Here is a 20,414-nt window from a genome sequence, read left to right as displayed (position 1 = left end):
CGCACACACACAAACACACACATTCACAATGTCCAGAAATATGATGTAGTCATAGGAAAATAACCAGACCTATTGCACTTCAATCCACATATTGTTAATGAAAACTGATTGAAAAGACCCTACTTACACAAAACCTTTCTATTTATGTGTATTATGTATGAAGAGATGTTTTCAGGCTGGATTTATTATTTTGATCTGTCAGACAAATTTAACTCATGTCTCAACCACAACTTTCCAATTTGATGACTTGTGTGTGTGTGTGTGTATCTGAAAATTGGGTGACGAGACTGGCAGAAATTCTTTGGAACATTTAGAAACTGAGTGATTGGTATGTGTGATGTCATTTTAAAATAGAACACCAGAACATAATTCCACTTTGCTGAAATTATTTTTTTAATGTGGAGGTTTTTTCTATTTTTATTGCCAATAAATTGCTAAGAAACATGAAAACATAAGACAAAAGATAAAATTTCAATAATCTTCTGGAACACTGCAAAATGCTTAGTACTGTCATCTTTTCTTGGGATTATTATCATTTAATCATAGTAATCTTTTTTTTACTGACATGGTAGATATATATCTTTCCTTCAGTGGGACTAAGATATTAATTCAATACAATCAAGAATAAGTTTTAAAGCATTTATCTGTTCTTACTGAATCACATTGCAGAGATATGATCATGTAATTGAAAGAATGCTTTCTATATTAGGTATGTGAAAATTTCAAGAATGGAAAGGACCTGTTTGACTAAATACTGTTGTTTCAAAATTACCATGAAATTGCTGAAATCTTCAGCGTCAAATGCACTAAATTTAATTAAATAGTTTATAAATTAATTCATTAATATGTATACCAATATATTATGTGTACCTGTGGGTCTTTATCATGACCAATAGTGAACGGCTTCTTTTGTTCAAGCTCCTTCCTCAACTATTTGCCAAACTTCTAGGCAGATAGGGAGAGTGCGAAAGGGAACCTTGAGGGGGAAAGAGCAGAAGCAGTGAGAAGCCCTTCTCCTGAAGTCCTTTTAAAAATGCTCATGCTCTGAAAAATACAGATGCTACGATGAACACCCAAATAAAATAAGAAAAAAGCAACCTCACTATTTTGGAAGGACTTTTTGCCTGCCTCCTGGACAAGTCGAGTCTACCTAACCTCTGTTCTCTCCCTCCCTCCTTGCTCTTTTCCATCTGCCAAGGTTGTCCTGGTCTAAGGTCTTGTCCTTTTAATGGTCTATGCAATTACTTATGTCCAAGTGTTTAGTAGAGCAGCTCTGTAAAATTCCAAAGGGACATACACTGAATTCCCTTGATTCTAAAATGAATGCTGTGTTACATAATGACATTTATAAAAAATGTGTTCTAATTAGTATATTTAATGAAATAGTATTATTTGATTGTTTTGGATGTTTACTTATCTCATAAAATGTGTTGTAAACTCAATCTTTTACATTTTAGCAGTCTGTGACATTTAGGAAAGAAAAAAATAAAGATATTTATATATTCAGAAAACATCCAACATAGAAAAAGATAGATATTCGATTCTGCTAAGCAAACAGCACTGTGATACAGGAATATGTTATAAATAACATAGATGAGTGGTTCAGCAAAAACCCTTCTGCAAAAGACTAGTTCCGAAGGAGTGAAAGAAATTGACCAAGCTGTTTTGAAATGATTTTTAAAATTTTACCCACCTGGAAAGATATACAATTTTCTGTGATATTCAATAAATATTATGAAGAAGGCAATTCTTTTATCTTGAAAGAAACAACAGTTAGCAAAAACAAAATTCAGTAAGAGAGGTTAAAAATAGAGGAATAACTGCATCGAGTTCTCTGAATTTAATAAATAAAAAAGCACCCAATTAATTACATGGTCATTGCAAAAGCTAAAAATAAGCGACATCCGAAAAGGCTAATCATGCTTTAAAAAAAATAACTCCGCATTTGCCTTTTCCCCTTCTCTAACATGTTCAGAATTCTATGTTTTCCCGTATATTACAGAATCGCTTCCACATACTACTTATAAAACTGGTTTTAAGTGGAGTGCTTGTTTTCCATCAACCGTTAATAATAGTGTTCTCACCTGATTTAACCATTTGATCAAAATACTTTCTCCCCTTTAGTACTACAGTTGGTCTTTGAACCAATGAAAACACATTACTGCTCTAAAAAGTAAATATTTTTCTTATAATGATTAATTTAAAGAATTAAATCCTAATTATTAATCCTATAATTAAATAATTAAATCCTAATTAAAATAAGCCAAAAATGTTGCAAGAAATTATAACACCAGTCAGCTCTGAATATAAAATGCCAAGCCAATCAACTACCATACCTTAGATATTTGTATTACCAGAGTCTAATAAATATTGCAATGTATATAAATATTTGCTGTAAAATGTTAAATTTACCCATCTGACCATAAATCACTACATTAAAACACCGAAGCAATGCAAGTGATCAAGAGGTAGCAAATAAGTGTAACCTTCTTTTACCTAAGTGCTGTTAAACTGGTCTTGGAAATGAAATGAAGCAGAGTTTGATGGCATGGAAGTTTATTTCTATTTGAGGGAACTAGTTCTACTCGATAAAATTTCCTTTAAAGCATTTGTCCTGGACCAGTGAGTTTTTTCATTTTGAGGATCTGTGTCATTTCAAAAATTATGTGCTGGAGGCAAATTACGATTGGCAAATGATAGCCAGTCTACTTGGAAGTGATTAAAATATTACGTTAATACTAAGTTTTTCAAACAATAAAGTACGAGATGAATATCCATCCTTGGACAACTTAGTATGTCAACACTACATTTGATGACTTTTTTTCAGCTCACTGGGATGTCATAAATGGAAACATGGACTCTTAGGAAAGGATAGAATTAAAGAAAAACACTTGAGCAAATATGCATTTGTAGTATTAATAGTTGTATAGAAAGTATAAAAATAGCTGAAGACTAATGAATTTGTATCTAAAAACTCATTCTCTGACTGAGTATTAAATAAATAATGTAACATCTCATAATGACTACACAAATGTGTTTAGCAGGCATAATTTACTTACTAAGACATGCTCTCAAGTATGAATATTAGACGTTCGATCAGTTTAATAACCCTTCAAACTTCTAAAAGGGCAAAAAGGAAAAATTTGAAACTAAAAAAGGGATAGATTGAATTTTAAAATAACACTAAAATGTTGGAGAGAAAGTCTCCCACATTGGCAGCACCATGGATAGATCTGCTCAAAATTGAAGAGTAATCCAAAGGTGAAGTTCACTTCTGGATCATAAAATCTCTCCCCAAACTCTAGATACCTAAATTCCCAAAGCTGCACTTAAACTACCCCCAAATTCCTATTTTCAGAATCACATTTAACCCAACCACCTAGCAAAATAGTCCATGGCCCAAAGAAATGCCAGATTTGACAACCACCCCTCACACACTTAACAATCATATTTTGGTGCTAATCTCAGCAGTTATCAAAAAGAAAGCAATCCCATGGTGTCATGCTTAGGGGAAATACAATAAACCATTCAAAGAGGTGTTTATATATTAAAAGCAAAGACTAAATGTATTGCAATAATTAAAGCAATGAATATAAATTAAAAGTTATTTTCAATAGTTAAAATGCTATTTTCCTCATATTAAATGTGATAACCTTTTATAGTTTTTTGAGGAAGATTAGCTTTGAGCTAATATGCATGCCCATCTTCCTCTACTTTATATGTGGGATGCCTGCCACAGCATGGTTTGATAAGCGGTGTGTAGGTCCATGCCTGGGATCCGAAACAGTGAACCCCAGGATGCCGAAGCAGAGCGCGCAAACTTAACCCAAAATGTGATAACTCTTAATGGAGGATCTCTTTTTAGGTCCCATGCTTAACTCACTTAACTGCTTTATCCCAACCTATTCACTGGAAATTGCCACCCCACGTCCTAAAGACTGATGGATTATACATCATAAGGCACTAAATATTCCAGTGATTTTCACAGAATGATAATAAGGTAAATTTAAACTGGGAAATATTATTTTAACACAATATTGAGTTAGTAAAAGTATTTTTAAGAAAATATTTCATCATACTTGGTTAACTGCACAGCCTGAATTGTTACAACTTTCTGAACTTTTGAGACACTGAGATTGGTAAAGGCAGGAAGAATAGAAAAGATTGTCAACACCATTTCTGACCAGGCTTACAAGAAATGGCCTCTGGAAGCAGAGGTTTATGGATAATAACTCAGAATGATTCTCAGCTTTCAGATTGCTCTGATTTTCTTAGTTAATGTTTAAAATTGATCAAATATTTTAGACAAATTATTTACTTGCTAAAGTACATTTTCTTTCCCACCAATGAAGGGAAAGTAACAAAGAAAGTAAAAGGTTAAGATGACCATGCAGCATCGTACTGTCAAAAATCACATTTCAGGAATGAAACCAACTATTAACGTAGATTTTATATTACTTAGGTTTCAATCATTCCAAATTCCGTGATGCATTTTTTTAATATCCACAAATTGAACATTAGAATTTTCTTTATTCCAGCAGTATACAACAAATTAAAAAAATGAGATAAGAAACTGTCAGCCATAGTCATTCTCAGCTTTTGTCTCTTGCTCTCTCTCTTTTTTTCAATGTGCTATCCCAGGGAGAAAATAAATGTAAAGAGAGGGAATCGGGGAATGAGATTGATCCACTGAGTATATTATTCAGTATACAAAATACAGAAACATTCTGCATCTTTGCAAACTATTAAAAAAAAAATTATCTCTGTTTAGATTTCTCCCCGAATTCAAATTTTCACTATAGACAATTGGTTAATGTCAATGTTGCCTTATGGCCTCACTCAAAACCAGTCATCTTTCTCAGTATCGATTTATATATTTTCAGCGTCTCAACACCAGATCTTGTTTCATTTCCATCTCTGCATCTGTTTCCAACACACGTGAGGCTAAACGTCCACGACCCCAGTGGTTTCTCTAATTAATCCCAAACATCAGCAAGAGAAATTCAAACTAGTATATGACTCTGATACTTAGTGACAAGTTACCCTTTGTGTGAAGCTACCACTAATGTTGTGCTCCAAGCCCCGTATCTAGTAACTCTCGGAGTCCACTTTGTTAGTGTTAATTCTCCTCTAAGGATTAGAGGAGTCCAACCCCTGACCTCAATATAAGGCTATGGTCTCGCCGTCTGTCAACAACATTGCCCACTGGCCTCTTGAACAGTGTTTGTTCCTTTTCTGTTGCACTCTCAAAACATTGTAACCATTTTGGACACAGCTGATAGCAGCTCCAATGGAGAACAACAGCTTGATAACTGGCTCAAGGTATAATGGGTTCTACCCTTTGGAATACACTACCTCTCAACTCCCGTGGTTGGGTCGGTCCTACCATGCCCCCTCACCTCTATCTTTTCAGCTATCCCACCCTTTAGATTCCTTCTCACAGCCATCAAGTTCATTTTTCGCAGAACTATTTCATGTCTATAAAGTAACTCCTCAATATTTTTATCTAGTACTTTCATTTTTTATATTTGAATATTTGATATGTTTGCAATTTATTTCATGTATGTGAGGTACGGATCTGAATTTGTCTTCTTTTCCAGATTACTGTTTACTTGTCCCAATATCATTTATTGAAAAGCCCTATTTTTTGTGGGGGATAGCATCACTAGTATATATTTTTTCATCTTCTGAACAAATTACTTTTAATAAATAGTTCTTAAAATTATCTTCTTGAGACTTACTGTTTATGAAAGAAAATTTAATATTTTAACTATTACAAATTTATCACATATCAAATTGTGTTGGCACCTTCAAAATGATGGTTTCAGTATTTTGCTCTAAGAGAGCTGTTATCCAGAGACTAGTGGAGGGAATAACAAAAATGCTTCTGATAAACCAGTTAATGAAAGTTAGAGGATCTCCATGGCCCCTTATGATTGCTAACCAATCTCTAATTCACTACCTCCCAAATACTCCAAAACAACAACAAAAACAATGTTTTTAAAATAATCAGCAGTGGAATGAGTAAAATAAACAGAAAATAATGTGCTTAAATGAGAAATCATCTAATTAGCAATGGCACAAAATGATCAAGATACTATCCAGTAATACATCTATAAAACACTGTAGGCAAGAAAGAAAGAGAAAAAGAAAAAAGAAGGCAAGAAAAATCCTATTTCTCTGATCCTGCAATCTGTCAAATATGTCGCTTCCAGTTTCTAAGAGCTGTGCTGGAACAGAATTTAGGCGTAGGAAGATGTCCACCAACATGAACACTACTCATCTTTCCGAGAAGTCTCAGTGATAAATGCTTAACAAATTAGTTTGGTGCACAATATCTGGAATTTCAAAGAGAATTGTTGAGAGAACAGTGAAACGCAAAGATATGAACAAAGAAGAGTGCATGAGAAAGCAAAAGAAAGTTTATTATACAGCTTTTGTAAATATGCTTAATACTGAGAATTGCAGATTGCTGAATTTCCTACAAACGACTACTTGTCTCCTAGGTTAAGGTGCGAAACTCATTTTAAAATTTAATGTTATCATTGTAGAACTTTTCCAGAACTAGTAATAACACAAGTGTGAAGATATAATCACCTTATTGAAAAAGTCTTTTAAAACGCTTGAATTTACTACTGAAAACTTCTCCATTAAAACTATCAATGGAGAAATGACACCAATAAGCAAAGTTTATTAATAGTTTTAAGGTTCATAAAGCTTCCCTTCCACTCATTTCTGCAGTAATTCATACAAGCAAAGAATGTGAGCACTGGTATATAGAGTTCATTACAAATGTAAAGAATGTCCCAGCAATTAAATAGGATTTGGATTTTCAGCTGAAATAAATTTGATTTAATTATAATGGCATTTATGCAATCTATGGCAAAATTTAGTGAAAGTTATTGAAAAAGAAAAACCAAGGAGATTTGGAGTTTAATGAAAAGTGACAGTTAAGGCCTACTTCAAATAAATTCTTATACAGCCGAGATATTAATAACCTATGCGTAGCTTAGTAACGCTCTGGGAGATACAATGATAAGGTCTACCATATACTTAAGATAAGAGCTTAGTTTAGCAGGTAATAGGAGACAGAATCCCTATGAAAATGAAAAATACAAATAATAACGGATCATTTTTACTAAAATGTCTTCTTTCTATTTTGAGTAACCTAGAAAATCCTCCAAAGTCAATCCTATTTTCTTTGAGGATTGAGCATCAGCGTAACGGCAGAAGAAAACCCACAACGTATATTCATCTTAAGTTTCTTATCATATTATTCTTCTATAAATCACATCGATGCATCACATCATAAATGTATAACAGTCAGACCTATGAAAATATGTTACTACATACTTAAGGAACTAGAAACTGGCATTTATAGAAAGAAAGTATTTAGAATGGAAATGGTTAAATTTGTTAATGCAGAGATATCCAAACTTTCGCTCTTCATTGCTCCCTTACCAACTTAGTAATGTTTTTCATTAGTCCCTTGGCCAAAAGAAATATCTACTTGTTCTTTTCATTAAGTAGTTAGATTCAGACAACTTAGTAATTATTTATGTTATTAACAACTTAGTACTCATTTTAAAAATTAGTAACATAAATAAAAAGAAAAATAGCGTTTCATTTCATTTTAAAATAACCAGTTGCTTACTAATGGCATGTGCATACCTCTTTGGCACCATACTATTTCTCAAGTCCTGGAATCAGTTTGAACCCCTATTTTCTGTTCCACATTGATTCTTCTTATTTTTCTTTTCTTTTTTGTATCATTGCAACTGTAAAAAACCCAGCTTCAAAAAGATATGACATCACCAAAAGTAATATAATGCCATCTAAAGTTGAAACTGAACTAACTCAAGCTAGGAGTTTAGTGGTTGAATGGCAGATGTTAATACATTTTCCTTGAAAATGTAAAATATTCCATAGCCCTCATGAGTTCACTGGAGCACCTTGGCACATGGTTTGAGAACCACAGGGCTAAAGATTATTACAACAACCATAACAAAACTCAATGTTGGGACTCTAATGATAGCAAAGAATCACTAATTGCAAAAACATTAATTTTATATAGTAGGAAATAAACAGAACCCAAACCAAAGACCATTTTAAATTTATGAATGCATATTGAGGGCCAGTTATATGCAAGGCAATATGCTAGGTGACAGGAATATAGTGCAAAATCAGGCAGCAACAGTCACTTCCTTCCTGGAATTTACATTCCAGGAAAAAGAATTAATGCAAAACATCGAAATAAACATTCATTCTGCAATTTTATTTGTGATAAGTGCTACAAAGGAAACTGACTGATAGAAAAACAGGATAGGCTGATTTGAGAATGAACAAAGGGTGGAGGGAACTAAGTTATTTTAGGAGATAAGAGACGTCTTCCTGAATAAGGAAATAAGTTCTGGGAAGAGCTCTAAAGGAGTGATTCTCAACCACGGTGAGATTGTCGCTCATGGGACATCTGGCAGAGTTTAGAGACATTTTGACTGTCAGGACAGGGAGGGATGTTACAGGCACTCTAGTGGGCAGAGGCCATGGATGCTGCAAACATCCTGCAGTGTACAGGACAGCCCCCATGCGCACCCCCAACCCCCGAGCAAAGAATTATATAACCCAAAATATTAATAATGCTGATAAGGATTTAAATAGGCAAAAGTGTGCATGTGGGTGTGTGTTTGGGGGTGGGGAGCATCAGTGGGTATTCCAGGAAAAGGAAACAGATGTACAAAGACTCTTAAACAGTGAGAATACTGTGCATCCAACGAACCAAGAGAGGGCTTGTATAGATGGAGGTTAGCGTAGACAACTTCAGAAATTATCAAAACTCATTCAAGGAAGTTAGAAGAAAATGCAATTAAAATGGAACTTTCTGCCTAAATAATCCTTAGGGTAAAAGGAATAAGAGTAGTGGCTGTTATTTTAATTATTCAAGCAAATGCCAGGCCATATGTAGTATTCAACTTTTCCTGCCACTGTAAAATGCGACACAGCAGGGAAAGTAAGTGATCTATACAAACGCCTCTACGGTCATGAAATGGCTACATCATGGCTTGAGCTGACCCCTGAGCAGGTGTGAGATTCTGCAGGTTGATCAAGTATAACTTGATCAAACTAAAAACCCTGAAGGGAAAAGGGAGGAGGGCATTTTATAATTAGAGATGTTTTCACTCCTTAGCCTCCATTATAAATGAATACTTTCATTACTCTTGATATTTACATTGGTATTATATGCGATATATATTGGTATTTCTTTTAGCCCAGAACCATACTTGAGATAGTTACAGCATGTTTCATACTTAAGCAAGTCAATGATGTAGAGAGCTGACAACAAACATTGAAGCCACAACTGAGGAAAAAGAGAATAGCTCATTGGTTGAATGATAGCTTCAGATAATTCAGCTGGGATACCTGTACACTAGCTATATCCTAATCTATAAACCATTAGACAGAGGCTATAATAAGCAGCATACACTCAAAAAAATTCCTCCTCAAATTAGCAGCTGCACAACAGAGGAGAAAAAGAGAAGGGATGTGGTTTTGGTTTAACATCTAGTTTATATGCACCAGGTCTAAAGGTAAATCTCACTTGCCTCTATTCAGCCTCTCAAACCTCATCATTTTAAGACAGGGAAACCTGAGATCATACAAGGAGAAGGCACTCATCCAAATCCAGCATCTAAAAAAGCTCAAAGCTAGAGTCAGGATTTGATTCTTGGTGTCTCCCGATATGCAAGCTCCTACCATCCCACACTTCCTCGCAGTAGAAAAGAAGAAAAGACCTGGCTGTCCTCTTCTCTGTAACCAATCTTTCTTCTGGGTTCCAGCTCCTTTGTGCTCTCCATAGCTGCTGGGAAGACCCTGAAGTGAGCACCTACTTCCAAATCTTCAGCTCTTCCTCTCATAAGGGAAGTCTATCTCCTTCTCTCCCCAAAGAGATGATCAATGGCTACATAAGATGATCGTCACTACCTCAGATCCTCCAGGCTACCAACAGCAGAAGAAATGACTGAAATGAATGCATGTTCACGTTAGTAAGAAATACGGGTACTCCTTGCAGCTAGACCCATGCCGAACCACCTAAAAAGGACAAACACAGAAAGCCACATAGAGGAAATCCAACAGGGGAGTCAAAGATTCCATCTATTTCTTCTGGACACTGCATTAGCTTCTAAGCCTCATTAGATAGCCACAGACAAGAAACTAGATTCATTCTGTTAGCAGTATATAAAACTAATTAAAAAGGTAGACTTTAACATAGTTAAGCTTTTAATAACTAGGCAAAATTCTCACAAAATTGTCAGAAATGTGAATTCTAAAGTTACAAATATAAATATAGCAGACTGGGTATTTTCATTGTATGATTCTATTTTATTATCACAACAGTTCTGAAAAGCCTTAGAATTGTCCTCATGTTACAAATGAAGAAACTAAGACTTGGAGAAATTAAATAACTGGCCTGCTCAGATGATTTAAGGTAGCAATGGAGAATGCTTTGCACTTTCCAGCAGACCCCGCGCAGGGAACAGGTCCCCACCCCTACCTTGCTTTCTTTCTCTAGGTCAAATAACCTAAAGCTTCCCAGCCCTCTCAATAACCAGTGGAGATTACTTACAATATTTTCAAGTCAGTATCCAATGTATGCAATGGCCTCAGTTAGCAGGGATCTCATTCATTTTGATTATCAATTGTTTCCTCTTTCCAATGCTATTTCCCTTTATGTAGGCCTCAGAGAGTGGAGTCCCTCTTACCATATCCCTCCGGATATCACTTGACAGCTTATAGATAGGATCTAATTTGTTTCTCCCAATAAACCTTGGAGATAGGAGATATGATAAAATCTGTTGCACAAAAAAAAGGAAACCAAGTTCCCAAGAGATGAACGGGCTTTGCTGGGAGCAAATAATAAATAAGTGACTATCAGGTCTTCAAATGTATAGTGCAGAACTCCCTTATCACAAATGACTGCCTCTCTTGTCTTCAACCAGGCTTGAGTCCTGGCCCACTCTCTGGGAGACCTGTGGATCCATGATGGATGCACAATTGGTGAAAGTGAACTTCCTCTAAATGCCTCTACTCCTGGACAACTTCACTAAAATAACAAACTTTTTTTATAGACATAAAATTTGTTATTTGATATATAATATTAAAGGTACTTTCCTCCTCACTCTGAATCAGATCAGAGCCTTGCAAAGCAATTTCATCAGAAGGTTGTTTCCTATTGATGCTGTAACAAATTACTGCAAACAGTGGCTTAAATCAACACAAATTTATTAACACATCTGCAGGTAAGAAGTATAAAACCAAGGTATTGGTAGGACTGAATTCCTATTGGAGGCTCTAGGGGAGAATCCATTCCTTGCCTTTTCCAGCCTTTAGAAGCTACCCACATTCCTTGGTTTGTGGCCACATCAATCCAACCTCTACTGTCAATTACAACTCTTTCTCTGCCTCCTACCTCCCTCTTTAACTTATAAGAAACTTTGTGATGAGACTGTGTCCACCTGGATAATCAAGGATAATCTCCCCCTCTCAAGATCCTTAACTCACAAATCTGCATAGGTCCTTTTCCCATGAAAGGTAATATATTTATAGGTTCTGAGGATAACGGCGAGGACATCTTTGAGGCACCATTTTTCTGCCCCACAAAAGGTAAATTTACAAAAGCAAGTATCATAAATAATCACAGTTTACATAATTCTCACAGGGTCGGATATAGTCAATTCAGGAAGTTTAAAAAAGAATTAATCCGATTCACATTTAATTATAAAAAACAAAGTATTCCCTTTAAAGTACAGAATAGGAACAAAGTCAATGAACATCATCTATTTTATTCAATATGCATGGGTGTCCTAGGATGGGGAGATTATGAAGATTGCAAGTCTCCTTCCAATAAATATTGTGAAGATTACAATATCATGAGGATTGTAAGTCTCTCCAAGTAAATCTAAAAGTTCAATGAAATTCCAACCAGTACTCTAGCAAGTGTTTTTCTAGAACTTGACAAGCTGATCCTAAAATCACATGAAAGATCAACCAAAAATAATTAATGGAATGTATGTCCTACAGGATATCATGACTCATTTCAGAACTCTAGAAATTGAAATAGCGGAGTATTGGTGCAGGGCTAGACAGACAGACCTCTGAGATGAAGTGAAAGCCTAAAAGCAGATAAAGTAGAAACAGCAATTCGTAAAGGTGAAAGTGGCCTTTCAATTTGGTGAAGAAAATGTGTGCCATTTCTTCTATTAAAGTCAGCTGTCCACATGGGAAAAAGATGAAGTTAAAATCATTACCTCACATAATATAGATAAATGAATTCAAAAGGGATTACAGAAAAATAAAACCTTACAAGATTTAGAAAAATAGAAGAGAACACTCTTGGAGTATCAGAAAAAGAACAGATTCCTAAAATAAAAGCAAACTAATTTTAAAGAAAAAGACCAATAAATTTAATAATAAGCTGAAATCTACTATGTAACAAAAACTCCTCTATAAATGTTTAAAGCCAAAAACTGGAAGAAAATCCTTATAGAACATATATCTCATAAACAGTTATAGCCAAAATAATCAAAGAATACCTACAAATTAGTAAATAGGTAATTCAATAGAAAATCAAATAACTAATAATCTTATGAGAAAAGGTTAAATTTCACTAGAAACAGAGAAATATAAATTAAAACAATGACAAGATATCATTTCTAAATCACTAGACTAGCCAAAAATTTTAAAAGTCTAATAACACCAAGTGTCATTTAGGATGTGTCTTTTAGAGAGTTCTTGAATGGATGGTAAGAGTGTAAACTGGAGCAATCCTTTGGAGAGCAAGTTGGCAACACGTTATAGCACTTCGAAAATCTGTTGATGTACATTGCCTACCATCCAGCATTTCTTTTAACGTTCTGTAGCCTTGCAAAACTCTCTCATCTAAAGAAACTTTTAGAATGACATTCAGTTCATCAAGGCTTGTAGTACGTAAAACTGGAAATAAACCACCTCTCAATAAACAACCAGTGAATGAACACTTTATTCATAACATGCAAGACTATAGAGTTGCTAAATGCAGGAACAAAATCTAAGTTTTCAAAACATATAGAGAAGTTAAAAAAAAAAAGCAAGTTGCAAATGATATAATTTACCTACATTTTAAAAATAGAATGATCAGAATTTATTTTTATGGATGCATACAAATAAAATGAAAATAAAAAACAGTGCATGGTATTAACACAAGTCATTTCAAAATAGTCATTTCCTGAGGGTAAGAAAGAAGTGGAAAGAAAAGTGCAGTTAGGTCTTAGCAATCTGTATTTTTAAAACACAAAATCTGAAACACATATTTCAAAATGTAAAAACAATTGTTAAATTTGGATAGTGGATACACAAATGTTTCTTCTTACACATATGCCTGAAATACTTTATAAATAAAATTAACCTGAATTGAAACCAATATGAAGAAGGCCTTTAGGTACACTGCAAAAAGAACCAGCTCAAATGGCAAAAAAGCAGACCTTTAGAAGCACATGGAGATCAAGAGGGCAACATCCTTCCAGTGCATCTGAAAGTCATCTTCAGTCCAAACACCAGACTGAAGTGTCAGTTCAACTTTACAAAGGACTAAGAACTGACATCAGTGTTCCAGCGCTGTGAGTTTGTCCCAAGGTTCAATCCAATTCCACATAAACCTGTGCTTTACAGCCATGAGACCTGTTCTGGGTTGGCTACAGACAGGAACATTCTAAAAGGGCATTTAATAGAAGGATTAGGAGCACCATCTGTTCCTGAGTCAGCAAAACCAGAGAATTTCCATCATCCATTTTAATTCTTCACTTAGGAAACTAGTGTAACTGTTGTCAGAGGGCCCCAGGGCCAACCCGAGAGTCCAAACAACGTAAGCTGCAAACTTGAAATCACTAAGCATAATGCCTGGAAGAAAAAGCTCAAAAAAGAGCTGTCAAAACAAATACTTTAGAAGCACCCTTTCCCTCTAAATTGGGCTCCCGAGTAAAATAGTTAAACTGTCAGCCTGTATATTCAGCTTAATTTAATCCAATAAAGGGATCAGCATTTGTTTCATGGGAAAAAAGCAGCTTTCTCCCTTAACCCATTTTACCTGTTGTCCAAGATTGCAATTCCTCCAGGGACATGCAACATGAGTATGCAAATACACTTGGTTAGGCACAGCTCTCACATTCCTGCCTTGTGTGCTTTAGGTCTTTAATTTGTATTCCATTACATTTAATCTATGATTCTCTGGAAGTCAGCACTTGGTATAAATTCTGAACAATGTTGTTGACCAAGTGCCATCCTCACCACACTAAAAACAATCCTTGTTTTGGAATTCTGAGGAATTCTCCACCAAAAGCCCTGCACAGGCACTCAGCTGAAATGGAGGAAGTAATTGTCAAGAGATTCTCTGCTGTCAAGAGATTTATAAAATGCCTGAAATTAAGAAACCTCACTTAATAGAGATCATGTTCAATAAGCTTGCAATGTTGAGTATTTCTCCAATTTTAAGGACAGAATTTTTAAAGATGTCATAAAAATCAGAGATTATAACTAAGCTTATGAAATAGAAACTTCATTCTATTTCATACTACATAATAAGATCTCATGTGGAGGGGAGAAAAAGCCAAAATGTGCACATTCGTAAAGTTGGGAGATATAGAGAAGAATATAAGGAAAGAAAAACGGTGGAGTTTCACTTGGTTGAGTGAAAATTGTATTTTCAGCTCCTGTTCCTACTTTTGATAGTCTAGAAGCACTGCTTCTGATAAGGGAACAGCCTGAACCAGCTGTCGCAATGCTAAACCTTCCTCCCAAAAATATTCACTTCACTTATTTTACTGCTCTACTGCTCACAAATACAAACTCAGCAGCTTTCCTTAGTTGCTCATCTACAAAGAGCCAAAAAAAAGAGAAAGAGAAAGAACATCCTGTTGCATTCAACATGTCTTGACTTATACTCTTAATTTATATTTTATCTACTAATATGCCGCATTTCACTCTGAAAAACACACATTTGCTGTGAAAATGTTTATATAATGCTTTGATATTTAAAAGTACCTTTTAAATTCATTATTAATGGATCTCTAATGGCCTGTGAATTTAGCACCATCATTTTTCTTTTTACCTATTTAGCTTGGAATGATACAGATGCCTGGAGATGTTAAGTTCTATCATTTTTCCAAGATCATATAGTTCCCCAGAGTAGACCTGTGGGGGTGGAGGGCAGGTCATATAAACCTCCCGTGCTCTTTCTACTACAAATTTCTTGGGTGTCAAAATTCACAAATTTTACTTTTGTGCTAAATATTAAGTTGGACTGAAAAGAAAGAGCTTTGTTCTCTTATACCACATAGCACATTTAATAAAAGTAGAACTATGAAAATACAAATATTTACAGCACCAGTTTTATAGAAATATAATATATAGATTTCTAATATATAAAAAATATGAATTATTTTACATTCACTGAATTATCAAATGAGTTACAGTTAGGCTAGAGGATATCAGTGTCTGAGTATACAATACAGGGTTGTTTTGAAAAATAAAATAACAAGCATAAAGTACTCAAGATAGAACTTTGCATATAGGGGGCAATTAATACATACGTATGCCTTGTTTTATCGTGATTCTCGGATATTACGTTTTTCACAAATTGAAGGTTTGTGACAGCACTGTGTCAAGCAAGTTTATTGGTGCCATTTTTCCAACAGCATTTGCTCACTTTACGTCTCCATGTCTCATTTTAGTAATTCTCACAATATTTCAAATTTTTTCTTCATTATTATACTTTTTATGGTGATCTGTGTTCAGTAATCTTGGATATTACTATCGTAAATGCTTTGGGGTGCCAGAAACCATGCTGATATAAGATGACGAACTTAACCAATAAATGTTTTGTGTGTTCTCTCTGCTCCACCAGCCAGCCATTCCCTCATCTCTCTCCCTCTCCTCAGGCCTCCCTATTCCCTGAGACACAACAATATTGAAATTAGGCCAATTAATAACCTTAAAATGGCATCTAAGTGTTCAAGTGAAAGGAAGAGTCGCACATCTCTCACTTAAAATCAAAAGTTAGAACTGATTAAACTTAGTTAGGAAGGCATGTTGAAAGCCAAGATAGACCAAAAGGAAGGCCTCTTGTGCCAAACAGCTATCCAAGTTGTGAATGCAAAGGAAAAGTTCTTGAAGAAAATTAAAGGTGCTACTACAGTAAACACACAAATGATAAGGAAGTGAACAGCCTTATTGCTGATATGGAGAGTTTTAATGGTCTGGAGAGAAGATCAAACCAGCCACAACATTCCCTTAAGCCAAAACCTAATCCAGAACAAGGCTCTAACTCTCTTCAATTCTATGAAGGCTGAGCGAGGTGAAGAAACTTCAGAAAAAAGTTTGAAGCTAGCAGAATTTGGTTCATGAGGTTTAAGGAAAGAAGCCATGTCCACAACATAAAAGTGCAAGGTGAAACAGCAAGTGCTGATGTAGAAGCTGTGGCAAGATCTCCAGAAGATCTAGCTAAGATAATTCATGAAGCTGGCTGTGCTAAACAGATTTTCAATGAAGACAAAACAGGCTTCTATTGGAAGAAGATGTCATTTAGGACTTTCATAGCTAGAGAGGAGTCGTCCATGCCTGGCTTCAAAGGACAGGCTGATTCTCTTAGTAGGGACTCATGCAGCTGGTAACTAAGTTGAAGTCAATGGTCATTGACCATTCCAAAAACCCTCAGGACCCTCAAGAATTATGTTAAATGTACTCAGCCTGTGCTCTATAAATGGAACAACAAAACCTGGATGACAACATATCTGTTTACAACACAGTTTACAGAATATTTTAAGCCCACTGTTGAGACATTGCTCAGAAAAAAAAGATTCCTTTCAAAATATTACTGCTCATCAACAATGCCCCTGGTCACCCAAGAGCTCTGATGGAGCTATACAACGAGATTAATGTTGTTGTCATGCCTGCTAACACAACATCTATTCTGCAGCCCATGGATCAAGGAGTGATTTTGACTTTCAAGTCTTATTATTTAAGAAATACATTTCATAAGTCTAGCTCTGCCATAGATAGTGATTCCTCTGAGGAATCTTGGCAAAGTAAATTGAAAACCTTCTGGAAAGGATTCACCATTCTAGAATCCATTAAGAATATTCGTGATTCATGGGAAGAGGTCAAAATATCTGCATTAATAGGAGTTTGGAAGAAGTTGATTCCAACTCTCATGGATGACTTTGAGATGCTCAAGACTTCAGTGGAGGAAATAGCAAGAGAACCAGAATTAGAAGTGGAACCTGAATTGCTGCACTCTCATGATAAAACTTTAACGAATGAGGAGTTGCTTCTTATGGATGAGCAAAGAAAGTGTTTTTTTGAGACGGAGCCTACTCTTGGTGAAGATGCTGTGAAGACTGTTGAAATGACAACAAAGGATTAGAATATTGCATACACTTAGTTGACAAAACAGTGGCAGAGTTGGATAGGATTGACTCCAATTTTGAAAAAAGTTGGGTAAAAATGCTATCAAACAGCATTGCATGCTACAGAGAAATCGTTCATGAAAGGAAGAGTCCATTGACGTGGCCAACTCCATTGTTGTCTCATTTTAACAAATTGCCACAGCCGCCCCAACCTTCAGCAACCAACACCCTGATCAGTCAGCAGACATCAACAGTGAGGTGAGATCCTCCACCAACAAAAAGATTATGACTCATTTAAAACACAGATGATGGCTAGCGTTTTTTAGCAGTAAAGTATTTTTTTCTGTTTTTTTTTTTTTTTGGAAGATTAGCCCTGAGCTAACATCTGCTGCCAATCCTCCTCCTTTTGCTGAGGAAGACTGGCCTTGAGCTAACATTTGTGCCCATCTTCCTCTATTTTATATGTGGGATGCCTGCCACAGCATGGCTTGATAAGCAGTGCTAGGTCTGCACCCAGGATCCAAACTGGTGAACCCCGGGCCACTGAAGTAGAGCATGCGAACACAAATTCTATGCCACCAGGACAGCCCTGCAATAAAGTATTTTTTAATTAAGGTATGTACATTGTTTTTTCAGACATAATGCTATTGCATACTTAATAGACCACAGTGTACAGTGTAAACATAACTTTTATATGCACTAGCAAACCACACAACTCATATGACTCGCTTTATTGCCATATTCACTTTATCTTGGTAGTCTGGAACCAAAGCCACAATATCTCCAAAGTATGCCTGTATGTGACAATTGCTGCAGTCACCATCATTATTATTTATATTCATAGGTAACAACTAACTCTCCTTGTACTGGTAACAAGTCCTATTGCACGTATACCAAAAGAAAAATGTCAGAAACTTGTAGAATAGAGGCAGCATCTATATCTACACATGAAATTCCTATTGACCTGACAGGAGGAAGTCAGTGATTCTATTCTAGGATTGGTCAACTAATACAACTAAGAAAGCATGAACCAGGTATCCTGTTTACGTAAAGATACAAACCTGCGTGAAAATCCAGGAACCATAACGTAAAAATACTAAAGGCCATCAGAATGAAAGTAAAAAGAGAACATCCTCATTGTGACATCTGTAGGGACAGATGGTGTGGAAGAACAATAGCAGACTTAAAACGTAGCACATTTGTGATAGAATCTTCCATATCTCTATATCTATATTAATCATCTCCAATTGACAGATGAAAAAGTTCAGGAAATTTTAATTAATTTACCTAATATCAGAACCCAACTCCAAATCCAAACTCTCCAATCCATCATTCCAGCCTTTAGATGGAATTAATTGTTATATTTTTTACAATCCTTTTGTGTAATTTTATTTCTGTGTAAACTTAAGAAACAATAAAGAATGTGTTAGTCTTGATTCAATATCAAATAACAAGGAAAAACAGGTTTGTAATAAAAACGAGAATCTTAGGATAAAATATCTATCTTTGCCCTCACAAGTTTTATAAATAAACATAAAATGCTCACCATGGTGTGAAACAATCTAGATACTGTACTAAAAAGTAAAATTATTTGAATTTGAGTAACTTCTGTGGCTACATATATTCACAGGTATTCTTAATCTTTTTTGGTATGAATTTCTTAAACAGAATGATGTTTGTAAATGCATAAAATATCAGATTAAGTAAAATATTCAAACAATTGGAAGTTTAGCAACAAAACTCTAAAAAAAAAAACGCTACGTGCCAAAAATTGTCAGAATGAAAACCAGGTAGTATTTTGAATTTAATGAAAAAGCAAGAATTAATAATCTAAGGTTTCATCTCAAGAAGCTAAGAAAATATGGTAACTCAATCTCAAGAGAAGTAGGAGAAAGGAAAAAAGAGTGATAGAAGAAATCAATGACAAAAATGGCAGACATACATTAGAGAATCTCATAAAGTCAAAAGTTTATTCTCTGAAAAGCTTTAAAAATGTTGAAACATCTCAAGCAAGACTAAGGAACAAAAAGGGGACAAAATACACATTACTAATTATAGGAAGGAAAAGAGAGGCACCATTATAGATCTTATAGATATCACAAAGATAATACAAAAATATTATAAATAACTTTGCATCAATGAATCTAACATCTTAGGATAAGTAGACAAATTCCTTGGAAATACAACTGACCAAAACTGATAGAAGAAAAAACAGAAAATTTGAATAGTACTATATCTGACAAAGAAAATTAGACTTGCAATTAAAACCTGCTACAACCTAAATGTCCTTCATTATTGGATAACTAGACAGATAAAAGTGGTATATATATGTCATATATATGTATATGTATATTTATATACATGTAATATATATATGTATATATGTAATGTATATACATATATACGTATATATGTATGTATGTTATATATGTAATATTATTGAGCCATAAAAAAGAAGGAAATCCTGCCATTGCAACAACGTGGATGAACCTGGAGGACATTATGCTAAGTGAAATAATCCAATTTCATAGCAACAGAGAATAGAATGCTGGTTGCCAGAGGGGGAAATGGGTTTATTTAGTTCAAACGGTACAAATTTTCAACTATGAGAAAAACTAGTTCTGAGAATTTAATGTGCAGCATGGTGACTATAGTAAATAATATGGTATTGTATACTTGAAAGTTGCTGAAAGTAACTTTCATTCTCAGCACGAAGTAAAAAGGTTAACCATGTTAACTGTGTAAGGTGATGGATTTGTCAATTATCTTGATCTTGTTAATCATTCTACAATGTTTGTGTGTAAATATATGATTAGATATAGATATCAAATCATCATGTTGTATACTTTATATACAATTTTATTTGTCAATTATTCCTCAAAAAAGTTTTTTAAAAAACCTGCGACAATAAAAACTCCAGAGAACTTCACTAGTGAAATTTATCAAACATTTCAGGCAGAAATAATATCAACCTTATATCCT

The 20,414-nt window shown here is 34.8% G+C and overlaps 1 protein-coding gene across 4 annotated transcripts in view; it reads right to left on the bottom strand.

Moving 5' to 3' along the window:
* KCNJ3 (potassium inwardly rectifying channel subfamily J member 3) overlaps positions 1-20,414 on the bottom strand; it is a 143,881-nt gene that overhangs the window by 69,600 nt on the left and 53,867 nt on the right. Inside the window, exon 3 of one of the 4 annotated variants that reach the window (XR_011502817.1) lies at positions 871-976. The exons of the other annotated variants lie outside the window; for them this stretch is intronic. The gene's annotated coding sequence lies outside the window, so the exon portion shown is untranslated. The remainder of the gene's footprint in view (positions 1-870; positions 977-20,414) is intronic. 4 annotated transcript variants of the gene reach the window in all.

Source organism: Equus asinus, chromosome 4, assembly GCF_041296235.1.
Source record: "Equus asinus isolate D_3611 breed Donkey chromosome 4, EquAss-T2T_v2, whole genome shotgun sequence".
In the NCBI taxonomy this organism is placed as follows: Eukaryota; Metazoa; Chordata; class Mammalia; order Perissodactyla; family Equidae; genus Equus; species Equus asinus.
Note: the sequence above shows the minus strand (reverse complement) of the source record. Positions and strands in the feature narration are given on the sequence as shown.